At 38.2% G+C, this 18,561-nt stretch overlaps 1 protein-coding gene and 1 pseudogene across 2 annotated transcripts in view; both read left to right on the plus strand.

The window, feature by feature from the left end:
• EDNRA (endothelin receptor type A) overlaps positions 1-18,561 on the plus strand; it is a 64,141-nt gene that overhangs the window by 12,349 nt on the left and 33,231 nt on the right. The gene's annotated exons all lie outside the window — the stretch shown is intronic.
• LOC105740051 lies at positions 12,909-13,634 on the plus strand (annotated as a pseudogene).

Genomic DNA, 18,561 nt, shown 5'->3' on the forward strand with positions numbered 1-18,561 from the left:
TTATACAAAGTATATACAGTTAGTATAAAGAGTGTGCAAACTAAAATGAAGAGGGCTGGGGAATCAAGTTTGTTGTCTCTGAAGTTGATTTTGAGACTGGAGTGGTTAAATAAAGGCTGTTCTAAGAAATTCCATCAAAATAAATTTGATATACTGCCAGAAATTCTACAACTGCCTTCTGGATCTACCACATTCTCTTGGGAGTTAGAACTACTGCTTTCTATAGCTACAATTTTATTTTTAACTAGGTCTAGTTTTTATTGGAAAAACTGTCCTAAGATTAAAAGTTAATAGTTGAAATTAAATTTAATAATAAAACTGAATGTGTCATTCAGCATTAATTTTTGGTAGCCTTATGTTTAAATTTGAACATCAAATATTATACAAAACTGCATGCTCTGAAGAATCTATTTAAATTTGGTACGTTTTTGCAGAAGAGCAACCTGGAAAAAAATAAAATAAATAAATTTGGAAGGTTTGAAGCCTTCAGTGTTCTTGGGCTCAGGAACCTAAAATCAAATGTGCCCTCAGAAAGACTTAATATTATTTTAGATTGTGCACATTTAGAGGTCGCTTCTCAGAACTTAAACACCTCTAAGAGTTTTATTGACATTCTAACTTTTAAAACAACTTCCTTGGAGACTAGTACCAAGAAAGGAAGCAAGTCAAATCTTGCATCTCATACTTGCCCTAAACATAAGACTCCTGTTATTTTAGATCAAATTTATACTAGAAGGCAATAAAGATGGCAACTCATTCACCACTTGTTTACTCAGTAATATAAGGTATTTATTCTCTAACTGCTCTTCATTTATTCAATAAAGACATTGGGTAAATAGCAGCAAACAAAACAGACAGACATCCTTGCCCTTGTGGATTCTGGTAGAAAGGCAAGACAAAAAGGGAAAAAAATAAGTAAATACATAGTATGTAAGATAAGTGCTAAGTAGATAAGTACAATGGGGAAAGGGAGTGGAAAGAAGAGAGATATTGAGTGGGTGACCTCAATGCAAGGTGACAGTTGAGTAAAAGAAGGGATGAAGGAGCAAACAATGCCGCTATGTAAGGTAAGAGCATTCCAGTTACAGGAAACATCAAGTGCAAAGGCCCTGTGGCAGGAATGTGCCTGGAGGGTTAAAGGAAGAGCAAGGAGGCCATGGTCGTTGAGTGGGAGAGAGACAGTCGTGGCAAGTGAGATCACAAGGATATGAGGGTGGAGCAAGAGTAGGGGAGAGGTAGAGCACATAGGGCCTGATAGCATGGTGACTATATCATCTATTGTCCAAACAGGACAATTTTGAGAGTGAAGGGAGACGCTATTATGTCAGGACAATAGGCATAAACCAGGACTGTCCTGGGTAAACAAGGAAAACCTATACACCTTTAAAAGTCTTTGGCTTTTTTCTCTGAATGAGATAGGAAGTTTTTGGAAAGTTATGTCCAGATGAGTGACATGAACTGGTTTACATTTTAACAGGAACATTCTGGCCAGGCACAGTGGCTCACGCCTGTAATCCCAACACCTAGGGAGGCAGAGGTGGGAGGATAGCTTGAGCCTAGGTGTTGGCTATATGTTGAAAAGTATTTCCTAAATCAATGAAGGGAAAATATGCAACTTAAAATATGTCATATATACTAATATATAACATGAGAATATTACCTAAAGTGTAGTGTTTACTCTATGCCAAGCTAAGTCGTATGACCCTCCCAACAAATCTGTGACATGCTACTGTTGCCTGAATGATAATATGAAAAAAGTGAGTCCCAGAGTGTTAAATAACTTCCTCAAAGTCACACAGCTAGAAATGTCAGGTCCAGGATTTGGATCCAGCCTGATCCCAGAGGCTGTGGTGTTAGCCAGCCTGCCATACTGTTCTTCCACACACCTCGTAAGACAAACCTTATCATTACCAAAATGTCATCCCTAACACAAATAGATTTTCAAAGACTGTTCAAAGAAGAAAATCATTTCCTTTTATCTTCTCCACTAAATCCAACAGCTTCATTAGTTCCTTCTTTAAGACAGAAGTAACACATTGTAAAGAAAATGTGTACAATAGATTGCACTCCAAAATAGCATCTATGTTGTAAGTCTTGCAGATGGCCTTGGGACATCTGGTGAACAGGATTTGTGTAGCCTATGTTCATTGTCATGTCAGTGAGGTCAACTAACAGAAGGAGAGCCAGGAAATAAAAAATAAATAAACTGAGAGGAAAGATTGAGTTATTTGATGGACTGATTGCCTCGACACATCTGCTCAGAGAAATGCATTTTGCCAAACGAATGGCTCATCTAGTTATCACTTAAAAGGCGAGGCAATTTGTCTGTGGACAGGATACAGAAGAATGAATGTCTATGGCTAGCCCATAGTTTCAGTTGGGTTAGAAACATCAGGCTTGATTGAAAAAGCTAGAGGTTGCTTTTCTAGACTTTCCTCCTTGGGGGTTTACCAGATGCGCAGGAGTTAAAAGGAGGATGTGGGCCAGGCGCGGTGGCTCACGCCTGTAATCCCAGCACTCTGGGAGGCCGAGGCGGGTGGATCACAAGGTCAGGAGATCGAGACCATCCTGGCTAACACGGTGAAACCCCGTCTCTACTAAAAAAATACAAAAAATTAGCTGGGCGCGGTGGCGGGCACCTGTAGTCCCAGCTACTCTGGAGGCTGAGGCAGGAAAATGGCGTGAACCCGGGAGGCGAAGCTTGCAGTGAGCCGAGAGAGCACCACTGCACTCTGGCCTGGGCAAAAGAGCAAGATTCTGTCTCAAAAAAAAAAAAAAAAAGGAGGATGTGGAAGCATAATAGATGACATTTGTGGATATGTCTAAACTGATCATTGAAAAGATGCCAGTAATCCTCAATTTTTAAAGATTTGCCTATAAAACATACTTTTTGTGAAACCTTTCCATTAAATCTAATGCATAAGGAACTTCATTATTAATTCCTAATTTTAAAAGCAACAAATAAAGGAAACATTATTGAACATTTTTTCAATGTCCAAAATATTGCTTATCAAAATATGAAAGGTAATGGATACACGTTTCTTAACAAAATATTGAATAACACATTATACCGCATCCCACATAAGTTTTATGCCACCAAAGTAATTTTGCAGAATGTCTGTACAAAAAAAATCTCTAACCACTGTGAACTTTTAGTTTGAAAGAAGATTTAAATCTCAGTTTTCACCAAATAGAAATATCTAGAATACAGCAAAGTTTCTCTTTTAAAATGGTGTCATTGACATCATAAGTATGGTATTTCTCTGCATATTTTCATTGTTTCCATAAATTTTACTTGCTTAAAGAAGCGAAATCTATGAAAATTGGGTTATGTTATATCATTTAAGAGTCATAATACTTTTTAAAATTTAAAAATGTTATTGAAATGTAGCATACACATAGAATAACGTGCCTAAGCATCGGCTCTGTTAATTTTCACAAAATGAACACATGTGTAACCAGGATCAACAAACAGAGCATTACCAGCACCCTGAAGTCTCCTAGTCACTATCCTAACCCCTAAGCCACTCACTTTCCTGACTTCTAACAGCATGAATTTGCTTGCCTGTGTTTGTGTTTCCAGCATATGGAATCCTATGATGCCTATATGTATTGTTTTGTGTCTGGCTTGTCTTACTCAACATTATGTTTGTGAGAGTCATCCATATTGTTGCATTCAGTTGTAGTTCAGTCATTCTCATTATTGTATAGCACTTCGCTGTGTGAATATCGCACTTTATCAATTCTACTAAAGATGGGCATCATTAAGTAGTTTCTAGTTTTGGGCTATTTTGAATAGTGCAGCTGTGGACATTCTCCTATGCATCTTTTTGGTGCATATATATGTTGAATATGTAAGTATATAGATATAAAAACCTATAGTTGTGTATATAATGATATCTGTAATATTTATGTGTCAACATAGCTATATACTAAATGTATCTAAATATATACTTCTTATGTAATTTTTCTTGACCATAACCCTTTTATATTTTACTATTCAGTAATGTTGGAGAATTACACCAGAGTAAGGTACAGAATTAAGAACTAAGCAATAGAATTCTTCTTTTTTTTTTGTTTGGAGATGGGGTCTTGCTTTGTTGCCCAGGCTGGTTTCAAACTCCTGGCTTCAAGTAATCCTCTCATCTCAGCCTCCCAAATTGCTGGGATTACAGGCATGAGCCACCATGCCTGGCCCAGAATTCTTTTCTAATTCTAAAGGCTTTAAGACTTGTGTGGCCTGTGTATGAATTTGGTCCATGATAATTATTTGCCTTTCAAGAAAATCTATTATCTGCCTTCATAATGGATAATTCCCAGATCAACTCACACACTGACTAAGTACCTGTAGAAAACACAGAGGAATCTAGGCTAGCCATGCCTTCAAGTTGCTCACGTTCTATTTGAGGATACAAGCAAAGAGTCAATAAAGTTAGCCTGGATACCAGCGGAGTTTTATACTCAAGTATTCTCTTGGACTTTTTTTTTTTTTTTTTTTTTGAGATGGGGTCTCGCTCTGTCACCCAGGCTGGAGCGCAGTGGCACGATCTCGGCTCACTGCAAGCTCCGCCTCCCGGGTTCACACCATTCTCCTGCCTCAGCCTCCCGAGTAGCTGGGACTACAGGTGCCCGCCACCACGCCTGGCTAATTTTTTTGTATTTTTAGTAGAGACGGGGTTTCACCGTGTTGGCCAGGATGGTCTGCATCTCCTGACCTCGTGATCCGTCCACCTCGGCCTTCAAAGTGCTGGGATTACAGGTCTGAGCCACCGCGCCCAGCCTGTCTTGGACTTTTTGAAACCAAAGAACACAAAGATACTATTTTTAATGTGAAATACCTCTAAAAATGTTCATTGAAAATAGAAAGATTAGCATCTTAGTACAAGATTGCCAGGGTAGGGATGGTTGTCATAGAAATTTACCAAATTGGAACACATGAAGACAGAGCTAAAAGAAAAATTTCTCTTAATATCATCAGCAAAATTTGCATTTGCAACATCCCAAAAAGAAATTTTATTTATGAAAACCCACTGACCACATATGAAATGGAAGCATCTTACAATGTAAACACTCCCAGGAAGTCATTCAGAACTCTTTGAAATGTCTGAGCACTGCATTTTTGCAATCTGATGAATAAGAGTTTAAATGTAAGTGAGTCATTGACACTTTTCCTGCTTTTTGTTCTGGGGAAATAGCTTCACAGTAATATTTTCATTAATTGTATGGAGTGACTTCAGAATCATCTCCAGCTCCTGTACCATCATAAAGGAAGTCACCCCAGAGGGAGTGGTATGCACTAAGGTGACCGTCCAGAGCCCACTTTCAAGCACTGCTGCTTTCTGCTGCTTGATTCGCTCACCCAGGGCCCAGCAAACTACAGCTAGTGAGCCAAATCTGGCCCACCGCCTGTTTTCGTAAATGAAGTTTTACTGGAACACAGCCATACCTATTGCTTACGTATTTTCTATGGCGGCTTTTGAGAGTAGTTTCAGCAGACACCATATGGCCCAGAAAGCCTAAAATATTTACTATCTGGCCATTTATGGAAAAAGTTTGTCAAGCCTGGTGGCATCTCACCAACTGCCCTGCCCCTTCCTCTCATCCCTGGCTGTCATCTACCTCCATTTGGACCCACAGGCAGTCAAAGCCCAAGATCTGAACTTCAGAAATGTGAATAAGGCTTCATAACCTTTTTCTCTTTTTAACAGAGACGGGGTTTCACTGTTTCCCAGGCTGATCTTGAACTCTTAAACTCAAGCAATTCTCTTACCTCAACCTCCCAAAATACTGGGATTACAGGTATGAGCCACTGTGCCCAGACACTTCATAACCTTTGATATTTTTAAGTGCCTAATGCCTTAACCCCAAGAAGTAAATGGGCATAATCTCAAGAAATCAAAATATGTTTTATTTTTTAAAATGGTTTGTCACTAATCTTGAATAAATCACTTGACCTCCCAAGTCATTCTTTTTCTTTTTCTTCTTTTTTTGAGAAAGGGCCTCACTCTACTACCGAGGCTGGAGTTCAGCAGCATAACCACAGCTCCCTGCTGCCTCAAGCTCCTGAGCCCAAGCAATCCTCCCACCTAAGCCTCCCAAGTGGCTGGGACTACAGGCACATGCCACCATGCCCAACTAATTTTTTGAATTTTTGTAAAGATAGGGTCTCACTATGTTGCCCAGGCTGGTCTCAAATTTTTGGACTCAAGTGATCCTCCCTCCTCAGCTTCACAAAGTGCTGGGATTATAGGCGTGAGCCACCATGCTCAGCCTCAAGTCATTATTTTTATTTGAAAAAAATAAAGAAGGGACCATTTCATGGTATCCCACTAGGCATAATGACACAAAGTAGGCTTATTCCTAAGCTGACGGCCAACATCAGTTACAACAACCAGGGTCTATTGTCTCTTCGTTGTCTCGATTTATGTTAGAAAATATCAGAACCTTGGTCTCATGAGAGGTCTTGGCAACCACAATTCACATGTTTTCTAATCAAAATTAAACAATTTTTAAATTCTTTGTCACACACTTAGAAATATTCAATACATTGTCCTTTGGGTAATTAAAAGCAGCACTAAGCCAGGTGGCTAGATTTTTGGGTAGCCATTTATGTTTCAGTTAAGAAAAAGAAAAAGGAAAAGGAGATGATAAAGATTTTTCATTTATTTTAGAGAAATTTCATAAGAAAATATAGTTACTCTCTAAACTAAAAGTCTTTTTTTTTTTTTTTTGAGATGAAGTCTCACTCTGTCACCCAGGCTGGAGTGCAGTGATGCAATCTTGGCTCACTGCAACCTCTGCCTCCCGAGTTCAAGCGATTCTCCTACCTCAGCCTCCTGAGTAGCTGGGATTACAGGTGCCCACCACGACACCCAGCTAATTTTTGTATTTTTAGTAGAGATGGGATTTCACCATGTTGGCCAGGCTGGTCTCGAACTCCTGATCTCAGGTGGTCTGCCCACCTCAGCCTCCCAAAGTGCTGGGATTACAAGTGTGAGCCACCACACCCAGCCTCTAAAAGTCTGAAAGATAAAGCTTTACATACTTGAAGTTAGTCAGAAAATCACAACACTTTATATTTCTTTGGATGGACCAATTGAATTACATGATCATAACTAAAAACAGATGAATTTTCTTACCTCTATGCTGTAAAAATCAGGGACTATTTCTTTAATAATGGACAGAAAGGCCATGTCTTAGACAAAGGGCAAAGTGAGGGATAAGATAAGAAATATCTCATGTTCCATTTTTTAACACTAGGTGTATGTGTGTGTGCATACATGGTATTTTTTGTGACACAGATGTCCTCTGTTTACATTTGATTTTTCCAAACTGCTAGTGGTCAGGTGTGGTGATTCATGCCTGTAATTGGGAGGCCAAGGCCAGAGGCTCATTTGAGCCCAGAAGTTCGAGACTAGTCAGAGTAACATGATGAAACCCCATTGCTACAAAAAATACAAAAATGGGCTGAGTGTGGTGGCACGTGCCTGCAGTCCCAGCTACTGGAAGGCTGAAGTGGGAGAATCACTTAAGCCCAGGTCCAGGCTTCTGAGCCATGATTGCTCCCACTGCACTCCAGCTTGGAAGGAAAAAAAAAATGTTGGGAGGAAAGGACAAGGGAATTACAGGGGATGGAGGAAAAAAAAGCAGAATTGGGTAGTGGAGACCCATCCTTAGGACTCAACCATGTCATTCTGCCAGCACCCAAGTAACATTTCATATATCTGAGGAAGAAAGGGAGGGAGCATGGACTCTCAAAATGTGAGGAGTCAACATATGTAGTTCCAGCTATGTGAAAGCAGGTTGAAGAACCAGAGCATTGACCTATTCATGATTTTTGCAGAGGCACTCATTTGGATCGGCCCTCCAAACAGGCTGGTGTAAGAGCCTCTCAGTATCTACACCAAAGCCCATCTCTCTTGTGGTTTTGAAATTCTTTACTTGCTTGCAATAGCTCCAGTGAACCCTCATGAAGTGATAAACATTTAGTTTATTTGTGGAAATGGCCCAGAAGAAAAAGCTGGTATTAGAACCAAAGATGTCTAATGAAGTATATTTTTCTTAGCCAGAAATTTTGGATAAATGAATGAGTGGAGAAAAGTTAAGTGCCTCAGGGCTCAATATTTGTCCTTCAATTACTTTTGGGGTTGTGATCCTTGGTACATGCCACATTCTGTTCAGACTACCTCTTCTCTGCTAAAAACATGCCTGTGCAGGGGCAGTTCCCACACTAGTAGGAGGTACAGTCTCACACATGTATGCCTTTGTATAAATTAGAGAAAATCCTAATTTTTCATGTTTTGAATAGGGAATATATTCAAATGGATCAAAAATCAAGAAAATAGAAAAAGGCACACATTGAGAAGTCTTCCTCTTAGACCAGTCCTGATCACCAAATTTCCCAACTCCCACCCTCTGTAGTGAATCACCTTTAAAAGATTCTTCTGTATCTTTCCAGTGTTTCTTCATGCAAATATAAAGAAAATCCAAATATATATTTCTATTCTCTCCCCTGTTTATTACACAATGTTCTGTACATTGCTTTTTTCAATTGACAGTATATCCTGGAGATCTCTGAATACCAATATATGAAAAGCTGCCTCATTTTTTAAATAGTTTCATAGTATCCCATTGTGGGAGAGTGCCATAGGTTATATAACCAATTGTTCCAATCTTTCGTTTTTGCAGACTATGCTACAATTGTAACCATGTGCATGTCATGTTTATATCTATGGGTACAGCTATGTGACAAATTCCCACACATAGGATTCCTGTGCCATAGGTCAAGTGTCTGTATTACTTTGATATAAATTGCCAAATTGTCCCCCATAATAATTGTGCTGTCTTGCACTCTCATTAGCAATGTAGGAGTTCCTATTTCCCCATTGCCTAAACATATTTTTAGATTAGGCATTTCTCTTTCCTTTGGATTATCTTAAATAGAAAATGTCAGGGAGGAAGAATTTTTGTTCCTATACAATAAGATTACGTATAAAAAATGGTGAAAAAATAGGAAACTAATTTTGGAAAACGTATTGGGTCACTGAATCAAATGCCCAATGATAATTTAATGTGTCATTTACTTTTGCAAAAGTATACATTTTTACCCATAATGAAAAGGACACTAATTCAAGAAAGTATCATAGAAAATTAGATATTTTTTCTACTCTGAAGCAATCACTGATTGTCAGTGGATCCTGTACACTAAATTATTTCAGAATTCATGCACCTGAAAATTGTCAAATATATAAACTCTAATTATTAGATTATTGATATTTAGAAGAAGGATTTGTGACACACTTGTGCCAGTTTTGCCCAGTCATTTATATATCAAAAAAGTACTCATAATGGAACCAAATTATTTTCATCTTCAACTTGAACAGCTTTTTGATATTTCAGGTTGAAACCAAGATAAGCCTGTGCATTGAGTCTGAAGAATTGTACTTTTTCCAAATATAACAGTTTTGAAAACTAATTTATGAATTTTAGTAGCTAAGTTCCATCCCATTTCGACTCCCATTTTTTGACACAGATCATAATGAAAAACCTAGCAGCCAATATCCAAACTTTACCCCAGACCTTTCTACTGTTCAGGCAGTAGTTGAGGACTGAGACAGACGTTCTGAATGACAACTTTATGGCGACAACTGAGTGTTAATGTCATGTGATAACATGTCTGTAGCTTTTTTGGAAATAATCTAGGATAATAGAATGGGAGGTATCTCTTCAAAAATATGTATTTAGCCTAACTGCTGAAATACTTTATATTTTTAGGACTGATATGACTGCTTGTTTCATTTATTTAGTTTATAACTTCATGTAGTATGAATTCAGCCTGAAATTGACTTTTAAATTTTATACCTAAATTCATAGGTTTAGTTTTTTGAAGAAAACAATGGCTTTCCAGTGAATAAAATAATCTTTTTACATTTTCTTTTGTTCAGCCTTGAGTTTGTTTTGAGAGCTTTAGTTTTGATAAAAAAGAGAAATGTCATTTCAAAATTTGGGAGAATTGTAAAACACCATTATATTTTTTCAGATATGTTTTAAAATTTATTTTGTACAAAATATTTGTAGATATGAGGCTTCACTTTGTTGAATTCATCCTACACACACACTTCTTTTTAGCAGAAATTAATAGAAAGCCAATTCTAAATTAATGTAGGTAATACATAATCCACTCAACTGGATGAATACCTTGGTTGCAAGTCTTGCCCTGACCGAGCTAAGTGACAAGACTCTCAATCTACTGAGCTTCCAGCATCTAGGCAGAGCTCCCAGGACAAGCAGAAATCACAGGGAACAGGAATCAGGAAAGAGCAGGAAAAGATCTTTTAGTTCCCATGTGTAGAAACAAATGCTCAGCTGCCTCTGTATTGAACCATATTGATGCCTGCCACTATATTGTTCATTGTAGATAGAAATAATTATGTTAAAAGTTACAGTCGATTAGAAATTGCAACCACCTCTTTCAAAAAAGTGATTACCACAATTTTGAAAGGAAGAGTAATACAGATTGTAATTTTTTTGCCATACCAGCAAAGAAAATTAAATATTAAAAATATTATAAAGATGCTCTGACAAGCTATGTGACCTTCAGAGTTTCATCGTCAAAACAGAGTATTAATCTAGATCAGTGTTTCTCCAAATTTTTGTTCTCAGCATCCCTTTATACTCTGAAAAATCATTGAGGACACCAAATTTTTCTTCATCTATGTTACATTGATGGATATTTATGATGTTACAAGTTAAAACTGATCATTTTATTAAAAAATTTATTAATTTTCATGAACATAACCCCATTAAATGTTAACATAAATGGTATATTTTTATGAAAAAAATTATATTTTCCAAAACAAAAAAATTATTTAGTGAGAAAAATGGCATTGTTTTACATTTTTACAAGTCTGTTTATTTAATGTCTGGCTTAATAGAAGACAGCTAAAACTCATATCAGCTTCTGCAATCTGTTGTACTATGTTGTTTTGGTTGAAACATATGAAAAAACTCTAGCCTCACAAAAAAATGTAGTTTAAAAAAGGATGAGAATTCTAATCGTCTTTTCAGATAATTGCGAATATTCTTTGATACTACATCAAAACTCTCCCATTGGCAGTTTTGTAAAGATTAGTTGCAATGTGTAATCTGAATCCATATTAATGAACTTTTCAGACACTATTACATTAAAATATGTTGTCTCTCTTGTACTTTGCATAGATCATTTACATAAGCATGGTTTTGCAACATCAGACATTGGTGGTTAGGAATTACTAGTTTACCAATTATAAGGATCTTCTCAATGTTGCCTTATTTAATTATACAATACCAAAAAACTACATTCATTAATATCACCACCAATCCTTTGTCACATGGAATATTAAAAAGACATGTACCAAAGCTCAAGATATATTAAAAATTTATAATTTCTGTGCTGCTTCAACAGGGATATCTTAAGGGAAACTCATGAAACATGATCCATAAAGAAAAAAAATATTGGGCCTTATCAAAATTAAAAACTTTTACTCTGCAAAAGACCCTGTTAAGAGGCGGAAAAGACAACAGCCGGGTGCAGTGGTTCACGCCTGTAATCCCAGCACTTTGGGAGGCCAAGGCAAGCAGATTGCTTTGAGCTCAGGAGTTAAGGTCCAGCCTGGGCAAAATGGCAAAACTCTGTCTCTACAAAAAAAAAAAATACAAAAAATTAGCCAGGCATGGTGGCATGCACCTGTGGTCCCAGCTACTCTGGAGGCTGAGGCTGTAGAATCACTTAAACCTGGGAAGCAGAGGTTGCAGTGAGCCGAGACTGCACCACTGCATACCAGCCTGGGCAACAAAGTGAGACCCTGTCTCAAAAAAAAAAAAAAAGGATTCATATCTAGAATATAGAGAATTCTCAAAACTCAATGGTAAAAAAAAATGAATAATCCAAATAGAAAATCGACAAAAGACATGTACAGAAATTTTACTGAAGGGTATATGCAGATGACAGATAGGCACACGAAAAGATGTTCAATATCATTAGCCATTAGGGAAAAGCAAGTCAAACCACAGTGAGATATCACTACACCCTATCTGAATGGCTAAAATGTTAAAAAAAAAAAAAAAAAAAAAAAGAGAGAGACAACACCTAATTCTGTCAAGGATGAAGAGAAACTGCTGGTGGAAACGGAATGTAGAGCCACTCTAGAAGAGAGTTTGGCAGTTTCTTTTTTCTTTTTTCTTTTTTTTTGGAGATGGAGTTGTGCTCTTGTTGCCAGGCTGGAGTGCAATGGCATGATCTAAGCTCACTGCAACCTCCGCCTCCCAGGTTCAAGCAAGTCTCTCCTGCCTCAGCCTCCTGAGTAACTAGGATTGCAGGTGTGCAACACCATGCCCAGCTAATTTTTGTATTTTTAGTAGAGACGGGGTTTCACCATGTTAGGCTGGTCTCGAACCCCTGACCTCAGGCAATCCACCCACCTCAGCCTCCGATAGTGCTGTGATTACAGGCGTGAGCCACCCTGCCCCGCCGGCAGTTTCTTTTTTTTTTTTTTTTGAGACAAAGTCTCACTCTGTTGCCCAGGCTGGAGTGCAGTGGCGCTATCTCGGCTCACTGCAAGCTCCGCCTCCCGGGTTCACGCCATTCTTCTGCCTCAGCCTCCCAAGTAGCTGGGACCACAGGTGCTTGCCACCACGCCCAGCTAATTTTTTGCATTCTTAGTAGAGATGGTGTTTCACCGTGTCAGCCAGGACAGTCTCAATCTCCTGACCTCGTGATCTGCCTGCCTCGGCCTCCCAAAGTGCTGGGATTTACAGGCGTGAGTGACCCACCTGGCCGGCAGTTTCTTATAAAACTAAATATGCGATTACGATAAGACCCAGCAGTTGCACTCTTAAGCATGTATCCCAGAGAAGTGAAAATTATGTTCATGCAAAAACCTGTACATTGCTCTTTCCCCGGGTTCCCAGTATCCTCGCAGGTTCCTGAATATTTGTCACAGCAAAGAGCTAAAGCCCCTGGAAGAGGTGAAGTTGGGAAACTGTGGATTGCCAAGACCCAAGGAAGGACTGAGGTGTCATTTACTTTGAAGATCTTGCAAAGATTCATGATATTGGCGGAAAAGCAGCTTCAGTCAGTGCTCATAAAGAACATCCATTTGTCTTGCAAAATGTTGGAGGCCATGTATGAACAATATTTTCTGAGAGCTCATCATATAAGCTGTCTTTGGAAGGAATAGTGGTACAAAGAACTGAATGCCAACAGACTGCCAGTGAAAAGTACATGAGATTAAAAAGATTGCAAATAGAAGAATCTTCCAAACCTGTAAGGCTATCACAGCAACTGGATAAAGTTGTAACAGCCAGTTTCGAACCTGTTGCTAATCAATACAATACTGAATATGAAAGGAAAGAGAAAGCAGATGGAAAACAAGCTCCAGCTAATAAACAACACGTTTCAAACATGCTATTTTCAGCCTTTAGAAATGTCAATATTATCATCTTAAGATTTGGTGGACATCGCAAAACAACCTGTGGTATACCTGAGGGAACTCTTAAAAGAAATTGGTCTTCAGAATGTAAAAGAGATCCACAAAAACACGTGGGAGCTGAAACCAGAGTACAGACATCATCAAGGAGACGAAATGAGTGATTAAGATAGCTCCTAGCCAGCATGTTACTGAAACAACAGCAATGCTAAGCAAAACGCGTTGATACTGGAAGGCTTGAACACCATATGTTAATAGGGGCTAAGTGGCAATACTTTCCTTTCTCTCGGTAAATTTTCTAAACCTATAACTATTGTAAAGTTTCTTCAGTGTTTTTTGAGGAGAAAGAACAAATTTATTTATAGACTTAACTTGTATTAAACCAGGTTATTCACAATGGGAATAAGGGTTGGAGGATTAAGAGGATTTCTCTTAAATATTAGCTTTTAGCATGTAAAATTAGGAAACGGTTTTTCAATGAGGACTCTCTGCCCTTGCTGTATCTCTGAGGAGCTGAGGTAGTACAGAATCAAAGAGAATAGTACAGCAAGAGAAAAACAATCAACTACAGAAACTTTTAAAAGGAATAAAAAGCCAAAGTTCCTTATTTTGAGGGAAAAAAAAAAAACAAAAACCCTGTACATTAACACTCACAGTAGTTTCACCTGTAATAGCCAAACCCTGGAGGCAACTCAGATGTTCCTCAATGTGAGTGGTCAAACCAAACATGGTACATCCGTACCAGAGACTACTACTCAGCAATGAAAGGAAACAAGTCATTGATACACACAACCATGTGGGTGAATCTCCAGAGAACCGTGCTGAGTGAAAAAAGCCAATCTCAAAAGGTTGCATACTATATTACTCCATTTATATAACATTCTTGAAATGATAGAGTTATAGAGATGGATAACAGATTAATGGTTGCCAGGGGTTAGGATTGGGAAGGGGAGAGAAGGGAAATATGGGTAGAAGAGGACATCAAAAAGGGTCCTTGCGATGATAAACCTGTTCTGTATCTTGACTTTGATTGATAAATACACAAACCTACACATGTTACTCAATTGCATAGAGCTAAATGCACACAAATTAGTATATGTGAAACTGGGGAAATGATATTGGTAGATTATACCAACATCAAAAAAAATTGTGCGATTTCACATTCCTATTAGCTTTATATGAAGGTTTTAATTTCTCCACATCCTCACCCCAACACTTATTATTGTCAGTCTTTTTCATTACAGCCATTCGAATAGTGTATAGTGGTATCCCATGGTGGTTTTAACTAGCATTTCCTTAATGGCTAAGGATGTTGAGCATTTTCTATGTCCTTACCTACTTATATATTTGCTTTGGTGAAATGTTCATTTAAATCTTTGCACATTTTTAATTAAGCGTTTATTTTATTTTAGTTGTAGGAGTTCTTTATAGATTCTAGACAGAAGTCCTTCATCAGATGTATGATTTGCAAATATTTTTCCCAGTTAGCAGATTTGTTCTTATTTTCTTCATGCCTTTTGAAGAGCAAAAATTCTTTTTTTTTTTTTTTGAGACAGAGTCTCGCTCTGTCACCCAGGCTGGAGTGCAGTGGCGCGATCTCGGCTCACTGCAAGCTCTGCCTCCTGGGTTCACGCCATTCTCCTGCCTCAGCCTCTCCGAGTAGCTGGGACTACAGGCGCCCGCCACCATGTCCGGCTAATTTTTTGTGTTTTTAGTAGAGATGGGGTTTCACCGTGGTCTCGATCTCCTGACCTCGTGATCCGCCCACCTCGGCCTCCCAAAGTGCTGGGATTACAAGCGTGAGCCACTGCGCCCGGCCAAAAATTATTTATTTATTTATTTTTTTGTTTGAGATGGAGTCTCGCTGTCACCCAGGCTGAAGTGCAGTGGGGCGATCTCCACTCACTGCAACCTCCGCCTCCTGGGTTCAAGCGATTCTCGTGCCTCAGCCTCCAGAGTAGCCAGGATTACAGGCATGCACCACTACGCCTGGCTAATTTTTGTATTTTTAGTAGAGACGGAGTTTCGCCATGTTGGCCAGGCTGGTCTCGAACCCCTGACCTCAGGTGATCCACCCACCTCGGCCTCCCAAAGCTCTGGGATTACAGGCATGAGCCACCACACCCAGCCTGAAGAGCAAAAATTCTTATTTTGATCAAATCCGGTTTATCAAATTTTTCTTCTATGGATCATGCCCTAGCGTCCTATCTATGAAATTTTTGCCTAACCCAAGATCACAAAGAATTTCTCCTATGTTTTCTTCAAACAGTTTTAGAGGCTTAGCTCTTACATTCAGGTCTGTAATCTTTTCTGGTTAAATTTTAGTGTATGATATGAGGCAGGCATCTAAGTTATTTTTTTGCATATGGATACTCAGTTTTTCAACACCATTCTTTGAAGACTATTCTCATTAAATTGCCTTGGACCTTTATTAAAACTCAATTGACAATAAATATAAGAGCTTGTATTTGGACTTTCTGGTCCAGTGAGCTGTGTTCTATTGTTATGCCAATACCATCCTGTCTTAATTACCGGAGCTTTATATTAATAGTAAGTTTCTAAATAAGTACTATAAGTTCTCCTACTTTGCATTTTGTCAAAATTGTTTTGGCTATTCTAGATCCCTTATATTTTTATGTAAATTTTAAGATGAATTTGTTAGTTTCCTTGGATTTGGATAGGAATTGCATTGACCCTTTAGGTGAATTTGGGGAGAATTGCCATCTTAATAATATCAATTCTTCTTTTGTTAAATGTATTCTCAGCTACTTTATTCTTTTTTGGTACAGTTTTGGATGGAATTTTTTTTAATTTTTTTAGATTTTTCATGGCTAGTATGCAGAAATGCAGTTGTTTTCTGCATATTGATCTTGTATCCTATGACTTTGTTCAAGTTCTATTTCTTTTGCACCATCAGCTTTCTTCCTGCAAATGTGTGATGAGTACAATGACCTTTAGGTAGTTTGGTGCCACTGTCATGATTCATGCGAAGGCACCAGCAGTTTACCCACTATCCCTTTTGTACTAACAGTGCACATGTCAACCAGTGAAAAAAGGCAATAACCTCTGAGTGTTATTTTGATTTTGCAGAGCTCACAGAAGGTTCCCAGGGTTCCCCAGTGGTCTGCATACAACACTGAGAGAACCAGTGATCTAGATCAGGGGTCCTCAACCCCCAGGCTACGGACTAGTACCAGTTCATGGCCTGTTAGGAATCGCCCACACACCAGGAGGTGAGTGGCAGGCAAGCGAGTGAAGCTTCCTCTGTATTTACAGCTGCTCCTCATCACTCGCATTACCTCCTGAGCTTTGCCTCCTGTCACATCAGCAGCAGCATCAGATTCTCATAGGAGTATGAACCCTATTGTGAACTGCACACACAAGGGATCTAGATTATGCATTCCTTATGAGAATCTAACGCCTAATGATCTGTCACTGTCTCCCATTAACCCTAGATGGGACCATCTAGTTGCAGGAAAACAAGCTGAGGGCTCCCACTGATTTTACATTATGGTGAGTTGTATAATTATTTTATTATATATTGCAATGTAATCATAATAGAAATAAAGTGCACAATAAATGTAATATGCTTGAATCATCCCAAAACCATCCTGCCCCCCCTGCTAGGTCCGTGTAAAAATTGTCTTCCACAAAACGGGTCCCTGGTACCAAAAAGGTTGGGAACCACTGACCTAGATGATCTCTAAGCTCCCATCCAAGTGTAAAATGCTATAATTTTTGAAACCTAAGATGAACAGTGTTGATCAGATTTGTCTTTACAAAATATACTTAAATGGCTGGTTTTCTTGGCAGTCAATATTTCTTAGGTAATTGCTGCGTGTAGAACAATGTATCTAGTCCTTTGAGAGAGATGGAAAGGAAATAGAACACTGGTCCTAATCTCAAGAAAATGGCAAAAGAAGGCTCTCTGGGTTTGCAGGTGTCTAGGAAAGGAACCCAGTGTCACTGTAGGCTGATTGTATTAGACCTCAAATTTGTATATTTGTTGTTCTACTAAAAATAAACAAAATGCTTACAGTGGAGATACAATATATATCAAACTTCAAGACGAGAAGTAAAACTAGGTAAAAATCTATCATTCTAGGCTAGTACAACCTAATGTTATCTCATTTCCAAATGACCATAAGACATAAAGTAACATCAAACTAATTTTTATAACTTTTTCAAAAAGCTTTAATTTTACATTATTGTTTATAACAGACCCGTGGTTGGAAGCTTAAAATTGCCACTTAACTGATATTTTTTCTACATTTTATATATAACTCAAATTGTGTATACAATATGATGCTTACAGCTCACTGGGCAAATTTACTATATATTTTAGCTTTTCCTTTGGGAGTAATGAAATAGTGTTCATATATTCAAGGTAAATAAATAGTCTCAAGGCTTCAATCTGTGGGATTCCCCAAGTTCTGACATCCTTAATCTTTTTAGGTAGAAAAAAAGGGACTAAAGCACTCTTTCATGGGAAGAATGAAAAGAAATTGAGAAAGCAAAATTAATCATATACAGTACAGGGAAGGGTGCAGGTTAGTTTAGAGATAAATGGAGTTAATAATAGTTTCAGATAAACTAGTTACAGACTAGAGTTCTGATATGAAAATAATATACAATTTCAGAGCTGGCAGAGAATTCAGAGTATCTCGTTCTAGCCTAACATTTCTTCTTTGGCAGAGGAGGGAGCTAAATCTTCTAGATTTTTGACAGAGCTAGACTGGAAGCCAGCATTTCTAACTTCTCCTTCAGTATGTTCCATCCTTCCATCTCTGCATTCAATAGAACTTTTGTGGTTTTAATACTCTCGACACCACAAATTGCATTTCCCTAGAAGACAGCCTGGCTTCTAAAACTTTATAGTGAATTATTAAAATGTATGTCATTCTTATCTCAAGTTTCATAATATGATTAGTAAGCCAGCCATCCTGACTTCGTCTTCTATTTTGCTTTATGCCCCAATTATGAGTAATTGTGAAGTTTTATTTTCTAATGAATTTCTGTTGTTAAATATTCAAAATCACCTCAACCTTATTTACCATCAAGTCAAAGAGAGCATCAGCTTTATTCTACTTTATTC

The sequence above is a fragment of the Nomascus leucogenys genome, chromosome 7b (assembly GCF_006542625.1).
Source record: "Nomascus leucogenys isolate Asia chromosome 7b, Asia_NLE_v1, whole genome shotgun sequence".
NCBI classification, from domain to species: domain Eukaryota; kingdom Metazoa; phylum Chordata; class Mammalia; order Primates; family Hylobatidae; genus Nomascus; species Nomascus leucogenys.